General features: G+C 44.1%; 1 long non-coding RNA gene across 1 annotated transcript; it reads left to right on the plus strand.

Annotated features, from left to right (window-relative positions):
• Window positions 1–4348: 4348 nt before the first annotated feature.
• On the plus strand, window positions 4349–6566 carry LOC109305737. The gene is made up of 2 exons (XR_002099692.1): window positions 4349–4784; window positions 6435–6566. It is a non-coding gene; the product is annotated as an uncharacterized LOC109305737 (long non-coding RNA).
• The last annotated feature ends 2381 nt before the right edge of the window (window positions 6567–8947 follow it).

The following is an 8947-nucleotide window of genomic DNA, read 5'->3' on the forward strand; positions in this document are numbered from 1 at the left end:
CCCGAGGGGGGCCCAGCAGGGAGGTGGCTGTTCTGGTCCCTACTTAGGAAGAAATCCATTGGAATACTACGATACTTTAGAATATGTCACAGGTGGGACAATGGTAATGGTTATTGCATAACTTTTAACCCCCTTCTTCTAAAGGTTCTGTTGTGGACCACTGTCAGAGACAGGTTGCTAAACTAAATGAACCTCTAGGTCAATAATGGCTGTTCCTCCATTTCTACTCTTCCCATCAAGCATGACAGGTTGCATAAAGCATGACAGGTTGACTTGTGCAGCTGCAACACCTGAAACTGCCATCCTCAGTTGGTCACTCCCAGTAGAACTACTGCCTCATACAATTCCATGAAGAATGACATCATGACAAACTCTTCAATCAAGGGCCTGCCACAGCTCTAGGCTGAGAAATTCCCAGAGGCAGCTGCTGCTTTGCGAGGATAGGAGAAGAGAACTGGCATAAACTAACAGGTGTTTCCACCTCTTTTGGAAAGTTATTCTTTCCGTGGGAACACAATACAATGCACAGGGAAACAGGAGGCCTGGGTCTTATTTCCAGCTCTGCCACTGACTGCCTTGAGCAATTACTTTTATTTTGCCCTTCATTTACCTACATAATAGGTGCTGGGTAGCTCATTAATTCCTTTAATAACAATTTTGATGCAACCACATGAAAAGCTCTACTGAAGTACTCTGCTAAGTGGGATAAAATAATCAGAAGCAGCATGAAACGATAAGGGTGTAGACACACATAACAATGGAGCCATTCCAAAATGGATTAGGAACCAGTTCATAATTGCTGCGAGTCAATTGGTTCTACACATACAGTGCCTTGGCATGCCAGGTAAAACAGTCACCTCTGAGTCACCAAAGTGCTGGGGCTCCAGCATCCGAGTGTGGGAGAGGGCACCCAGCCCAGCAAGTCTCATGCCTCACAGAAGAGGGACCTGCTTGCACCCACAACTTTGAGGGCCCACAGGGTAGGAGGCATGTGCCTGGGGGTGTTTTCACTTCTCTCCTAAACATGAGTTTAATGAATGAGCAGCCTGAGCTCAAGCAAAGTCTACAATATGTTTGTTTCATGTAGAGGCAGGAGGGAGGGAATGCTTGGCCCCATACTTTTGGGTTCCGAGGGGGCATGATGTGGGGCTGAAATGGTTCAAAATGGTGCTGGTACACATAATAACTGAACTGTTCCAAAGGTTGTTCACTGGAACTGTGTGAAGAGCAGTGTCTCTGGCAACTAGGAAAGAGGGAAGGGGAGGGGAATGGGCACCGAGTCCATCAAGCCTCACAGTGGGTGAGTGGTGGGGGGGAGAAAGTGCTTGAATGAATTGCTTTTGGATTCTCCCCAGGGCTGTGTAGCAGAGCATAGGGAAGGGATACAGTCAAGTGGGAAAGTGATTATCATTAATAAAAGTTGTCCTTCTGACAGGCAGCTGTGTCCTCAATCCCCACCGCAAATGGAGTTCAGTTGTTACATGTGTCTGCACCACTCTGAACCATTTCAGGCATATTTAAACCAATTTAACAGGCTTTTATAACTTTCTGCTTCAGCTTTAAAATGTGCATTTAACTCCAGGTATTGCATCTACCCATACCCTAAGATACCATAGATCTACAAATATTTCTAAGATTTCTCACATGTTCAAGCTTCGTAAGACAAATTCTTTCCCAGGACTTTTAATTCCCAGACACAGCTCGTGTAGCTCAAAGGGCAGGGTTGGGTTTTTTCCAGATTTATTACTTGTTAAAAACAGTATTTCCAGTATTGCTACAACAGCAAGTTACGGGAATGGTTACCTTGAAAGAGTAATAAAACCCTAAACAAAGTGAACTTTGGATTAGGTGCTCTGTTGAGTTATTGAATTGGACAAGCTAATTTGCTTGTTGCTTTGACCTGGTTTTGTACTTGTATAGCTATTTGGGTACGTGTATAGTTTTTTTTTAACCCAGTAGCACTAACCCAGCCCTAACAGAGTTATGCCTTGAGAAAAGGTGCCTTCTTCAGCATAACTTAATCCCTTCCCATACAGAGATAAACTATACCAAGATAGGGCCTTCGAGGAATGGTCTGCACCACAAAGCATTGCCCAAAGCAGCTACCTAAGGATATGAAAATGCCTAGCTAATGTAGCTATGTTGGAAAAAACCCAGGTGTGAATGCAGCTATATCAATAGAAGAGTGTTTCTGTCTGGTGAGCTTACATTGTTGAGGGAAGTGGCGTAGCTATGCCAGCAAGAAAGCCTCTGTCAGCATATGCTGCATCTTTACTAGAAGGGTCTACTTCACAGCTGCTGGCTCAGCTAGGATGACAGCAGCCCTGTAACATTGATAGGACCTTATGCAGTCCTAAGAGCATCCAAGCAAGGCTGGGAAGCTTGTATCACTTTAACTGTGCCAGTATGTTTAAAGTGGCACAAGTTGTTACATAAGTTCTTTGTCTGAAATGGGTTCCTTAACTGGAAAAGTAGAGATGGAAACTAGAAAGCTTTTTTTTGGAAAGTGGCCCAACGAAGCCCACAGACACACTTTTTCTATGAGGCAGGTATTATATTTTCCTCTCCACCATTAGAAAGCCAGAATGGGGACCTTCACTTAAGTGACTTTTAGTTTTTCCTCACATCTAAAGTGAGACTGGCTAAACTAGAGACTCCATGAGAGCAAATAACCTCCCCCCCTCCAACTGAATATATTGACTCTATATGATGCTATCTCTACCTCCAGGGAGATTTTTAGAAGTTTGAAAAGGTACAGTTCACAGAAAACAAAAACCAGGATAGTTCTATAGTTGCATACAATACTCCAGGCATTGGAGCAGAGACATAATTGCCAGGGATCTGGGTTTTCCATTTGCCATGGAAAAACATGGTAAAATGAGGATTTTCTCTTTTTAACGAGAAAATGGTGGGAAACAGCAGGTTTCCCCTGGCAGATTGGAACTTTGCCAGGGGCTGTGGGAGCAGGAGGAGGGCAGCCAGGCAGGGGGCACTATGTGCTCCCAGCAGGTAAGTCTTGGGATGGGGGAAGAGGGGCAGGGGGTCAGGGACTGAGTCCCCCACGGTGAGTGAGGCAGTTGGGCAGGGCTGGGGCTACCGCCCAGCCAAGGCAGTGCATGGAGCTCAGACGTTCCCAGAAGGTGGAAACGTGAGGTCACAGGGCCCAGGCAGGGAGTGGGACAGAGCCATGGGTGCTCATCCAGGGGGTGGCAGGGGGGCTGGCTCCTTGCCACTGTGCAGACTCCCAGGGGCATGTGGTGGGTATATGCCTACCGGATGTGTGGGGTGGGAGCAGATTCAGGCTTGTGGCTGCAGGATCAGGGCTCCCTGCCCTGCTGCCCTCACCCCCATGGCCTCTGCAGCCCAGTGGGCATGAAAATCAGAGCTCCTCCTGCCCCCTTCACTCACCAGGATGCAGGTGCAGGTGTGCCCCTTTTATTATAGTGATTGAAACACTGATAGGCTTCCAAATCACTTAAAATTGTAAATCTGGCAATAAAAGACAATAGTGTTCAACTGACATGCATACATTCATGGCATTTCATTTTAATTATAGAAAAAACACAGATGGGGTGGGTGTTAATTGGAGAATTCGAGGATGTGTAATTTTTATCTGAGAATTTGCAGTTTTTAAACAGAGAAAACCAAGATCCCTGATAATTAGCTATGCAGAAAGAAGTGCAGCTCCCAACTGTGACTCAGAACACTTTGCAAAAATTGTTCTAAGTTACATTACCCGAGACCAAAGTGAAAGTTCACTGTTGGTTCCAGGGGGAGAGGAATCTAGCCGCTAGCTTGGACCCTGTGGCCAGGTTCCCATAGTCCATGGCTAGGGCTCTCTGCCAATTCCTTCCATTTTCAGAAATGGGGCGGAGAGACAGCAGAGAGAGCTCATTCTTGGGGCCAGTGCTGAAGGGTTGGGTGGGCAAATTGGAGCCCCCCCGTTTTGAAGCCCCCAAAGTGGGGGGCTGTAATTCACCCACCCCACCCTCCAGGGGGCTGAAAAAACCTGAATGAACTTCCTTTGCTGCTGTTCCCCACTCCCATTTTAAAAACAGGGACAGGCTGGGTGGTCCTCAGACATAACTTACAGAAGACACTACATTTTGAAACTTCTTCATATAATACCTCTTGCAATGAGGGGTCAGATTTTCACCCAATCAGTCATTTTCAGCGCTGTCTAAAGCTGTGTACTTGTGTTTGGTTACAGCTATAAATTGCTTTCTGTGGCCAGATTGGGCAAAAATTGTCACTTCTGTTTTAACCCCTCTATTTGTGAGTTCCCAATACTCCATAGCAACTTGCCTTCTGTCTAACTTCAGACCAACACAGTTTATTTCCTCTCTCCTCAGTATTCAAGCACTTCATAATTTCTACAGACTGTGTCCTTACACCATTTCCATCTGAGGAAGGAAAGTGTTGTTTCCGTTTCAAAAATGGAAGCTCAGGCCCAGGGGGACCAGATTCTGGAAGGTACTAAATACAACGCACTGAGGCACAGTGGGAACTTGTCATGCATCTAAAGAGGTTACTCATTTAACTCCAATTAAATGTATGGAAGTTCTTGCCTAAGCAGCCTAGGCATTTTTGCAAATCCCACCAGGTATCTGTCTGTACCTCTGGGCACCTAGATCCTGTGGAAGTTGGGTGCAAAGAGAGATTTATACGGAGGGGTCCACACTTCTGCAGTTACATCAAAGCATCTTAAGCACCTGCTAATCCTTTCAAAAAGCTTCAGCTGCTAATCACCCTGGACCCTTATGTATGAAGGCCAAATATTTAATGTATCCTTTTTGATTGAACTTCAGGTGCAATTGTTGCTTCTAGTGGTGCCTGGTACAGATGGAGGTTGATTGGAGATGGAGAGGCAGAGCTGCTGTGAGATAGGAAAACTGAATAAGGCCTGAAAAAGGCCATTCTTACAGTCAAGTTCTTTCACATATCCCATACTAATACATGGAGTATTGCTAAACTGAAATTAAACTGATGGAGAATTTCAACTTGTTCTGTGTCGTTTTTGGACCAACCAAAGGGATTGTGTTTTGGTTTTTTTTTGTGGTGACAGTGACAGTAGTAGGTTGTCTATCCCTTGGTAAGAAATTTAGGGAAATCTCAATGACACGTGAAGGAGACCCCTTCACCTGATAATTCAGATATGGGCAATCTTGAAAAAAATTAGCAACATTTTACCAAATACAAAATCAGATTCTAGCATGATCTCATGCTACTTTGACACCCACGCAATTCCACTAAATTCAGTAGACTCACTCCAGATTTATACTTGCCAAAGTGAGAGAAATATTAGGCCCCATACATAAGGAAATTAATATCAGGCAGGGAGCACAGACAGCCTTAACTGTATTCCCATTTCTTCAGATGGCAGGTTTTATTAACTGTTTGAACACATCTCAAAAACTTTCAGACAGCGAGCATGGCCACACCTCTTGTGAAGCAGATTAATAATCTAACTCCATTGGACACAAAGGAATCAAACATGTTCATAGGTAAACCATATGTTCGTGTCGGAGCTGTGGCTGTCTGCACGATCCACTAAAGGTAAACTGCCTGGAGAAGAGGGTGGGGGAGTGGGAGAATACAGCCCTAGCAGACTAAGCTCTAGTATTACTACCTTGACTTCACTAAGGCTGTGCCCAAAGGGAATTTGGTGCACAATCTTCCTTTCGTCATCTCCAAAGTAGGGACACTGATGTTCAAAGCCCTTACAGAGTCAGTATAGGACTTGAGCTTTCTTGTGCTACACTCAAAATACAGCTTTCAAAAAGGTAAACACGTAGCATAACAGTGTGCCATGATATTCCTCCCCTCCCTGCAAAACAAAAACAAAAAAAGAGTGTCCTGGCTTACCTACAGTCACCCCAGGCAGGAATTTGGAGCCTGGAAAATCCACAGGCAAAGGGCCAGATGAGTAATTTGTGGCTGTGCAGGAGCTACTTGGATTTCTGCCAGCAATGCTACAGCAGCCAAAGGACATGACTCAAGGATAAGAGCATGCTCTCCTGGAACAGGGGGTGTTGCCTCAGCACCACTTTGTGGGCACAGATAGACCTGATCCAGGGTGGATGCAGGGGGGTGCAATGATGCACTTCCACCCACCTTTGATTCCTGCTCCACCCAGAGTTTAAAACCAACTGCCTGGCAGTGGCAACAGCACTTCTATTCGGGCAGCAACAAGCAAGTCACTTGAATCTTGTCTCATTGTAACCTATTTGATTCCATCCAAAGTCTTAATTTCACACGTATTAAATGCCCTTTTTTAAATGGCCCTAATGTTCCAATCATCAATTCTTTCTTCTGCAGTTTTGCCGTCTGCTACCTGCTCTCAGTAATGTAGCTTGTATTTTACAGACTGACAGACTGTTTCTAACTCTGGCGAAAGGCATTACGTCCCATACGGAATCTTAACTCAGGTGCAGAAATCACTTTCCTTGAAACACTGGATGCATCAAGATGCTCAAAGTGGCTAGGTTTTGCTTTATGAACCTATAAGAGAAAGAAGCCCAATGAATTCTAATGACTAGAGAACCAATGATACAAAAACTTTTGATAATGTTTGCCTAGTTTGCTGTGTTTTTATGCATAATATACATACAACAGATTAATAGTTAATTGTTTTTTCTGCAGTCTCAAACTGAATTATATTGCCCTAGGCCCCCAGCATATTAGTAAAGCTTCTAGCTGTTTTTTGCCTAGAAAAACTTATGCATCATCAATGCATCACACCATCTGCACCTCCCTTTCAGAAACTCTAGATCAGCCCATGCACTGACCCACACTATACTCCTTGGTAATATAGCATGCTGGCAACAGGCCACTAAACTGGCCTTGGCTATGTTTTACTTCTCGAAAAGGGTACTTGTAACTATTCTCCTATTAGAACAAATGAGTTTTGTTCAGACAAGTGCCAAACTCTTTCTTCCTACTCTGCTTTACATACAGTTGTTTTTCCTTCCAGAAGGGCTTACCTTGAGGAAACCTAAAAGTCCTTCCACAGCTTTCACCTATAAATAATTTGCACTGTCTGCTTCTTCAGTTGGTATGGCTTTTTGAAGAGTTTCCAAGCTCTCAGGCCCGGGCACTTTACGGGCCCACCCACTCGTACCTCTAGGGAATACTTGTTCTTGATCATATGTATGAGCTGGCTTTGCATGCATTTGCATGTCATATTGTAATGAGAGAGATTCAGCTCCTACACATTTGCACAGAGCCCAATCCTGTACCACTGAAATTAATGGCTTAACTGATCTACTTCAATCATGCAAAAAATCAGATGCTGGGAACTTGTGACTTGCACACAAGTAACTTACAAAAATGTTCTGGTTCTCCATGACCCTCACTACCTTTATGCTAACAGACCAGGACAAAGAGGGCCTTAAAAGGTAGTTCTTCAACCTGATGTGGTGGGGATCTCCAAATGGGACCCAATTAGCAAAATATTATGCCCCTGTTCTTGGCATCCTCACAGCTTCTGACTGTTGCAGGGGCAGAGCCATAATGTAGCTGTGTGCAACTATTCAGGACAACCTGAGCATAAATTAGAGCAGTTTAAGAGGCAAGTCCCTGATCATCCCATAATATGGACAGCATAAAGCCACTTTTGTCCCATTTCTGAGTGCAGAAAAAAGTAAAAAGGGGGCAATTTTAAGTGCAACTCTCCTCATTCACCAAGGACACGTTTTGCTTGGACCTTCATTTTCACATTTCCTGAAAAGCTAAAATGAAACAAGCCAAAAAAAAAAAAAAAGAAAGAAAAAGAAAGGAGGGGGTCCATGAAACCAAGAGCATGGCTTAGCTCAGTAGGGTGGAACAAGCTGAGCCACGTTCTCAGGAATTAAATTGCCTTCCACCCGCCTCCACTGGCAAAGCCTGCACTACCATGGTGTTTTTCATAAGTCTTTCTATGCTTGCCCCACCCTGCTCAGAGGGTGCCAAGGTAGACAAACCCTGGGCTGAAACTAGACTCAGTCTTTCTAACTTTGCTCCTCCATCTTCTGTTTGGTAGCTACCACTCCACCTCAGTGATTAATCCTGCCAATCCCTGCATCACTCCCTGTTCCCACTCTTCCACCTCCACATTTCAGGAAGGAGTTGTTAGTTGTTAAAACTCCTGCCATGTTCAGAATCCCACACTTTTCTACTGTGTGGTATATGATATGCAGGAGAGTTTGAATATATGCTGCCAAAAACATTCCAGATCTCTCTCATTTCTGATTAGTGTGCACTGAAGAATTTAAAAAATCCCCTCTATATTAAGAGGGAATAGAGTGCTTCCATTTCTTCTAACTTTAAGAAATCTGCCTTCCTACAGCCAAGCATATTTGTTGACTGGTAATGTGTTAGCAATGCAGAGGCACATCATTAGTAACAGTGATCAAGGAAACAAGAACTATAGGAGCTGTAGTGATGACTTGGGGGATACCATGTCTTTCTCTTCCACATCTTCTGTCCATTTCCCCTGTATCGAAAGCAAATTTAATATTGAAGGAAGGCCCTATTTCATGAACTTTTGAAGGAAAAAAGGGGAGGGAGAGGGACTTGTGCATCTCTCTCCAGATAACAGGTCCAGTGCAAGATCTTCCCCACAAGATTCAGACAAGAGCCTGACTGACAAAAGCCAACTGATCTAAAAGAAATCATTTTTCATTCACTCTTGTTCTTTGCTGACACTTAAAAGGATAGGCCAACTGGGCCAGAAATAGGTGTCCTATGAACCAAACCAAAACCAGTCACTTCAAAACACACCTGTGCTCTGCCAGGTTAAGCAGTAGTAAACAACCTATCTATTTATTTGGGATCCAAGAGTGCTCTAATAGCCTTCAATCATCTTCCTGCCCAACTGCATTTAAAAATGGCCACTTGTGTACTGGTGATTCTAGCACTGAACATTCATAATAAAACCTGCATTTTTTAAACAGGAGGTGTGATAGGT

The sequence above is a fragment of the Crocodylus porosus genome, unplaced genomic scaffold, assembly GCF_001723895.1.
Source record: "Crocodylus porosus isolate Cpor-Errol unplaced genomic scaffold, CroPor_comp1, whole genome shotgun sequence".
Lineage (NCBI taxonomy): Eukaryota > Metazoa > Chordata > Crocodylia > Crocodylidae > Crocodylus > Crocodylus porosus.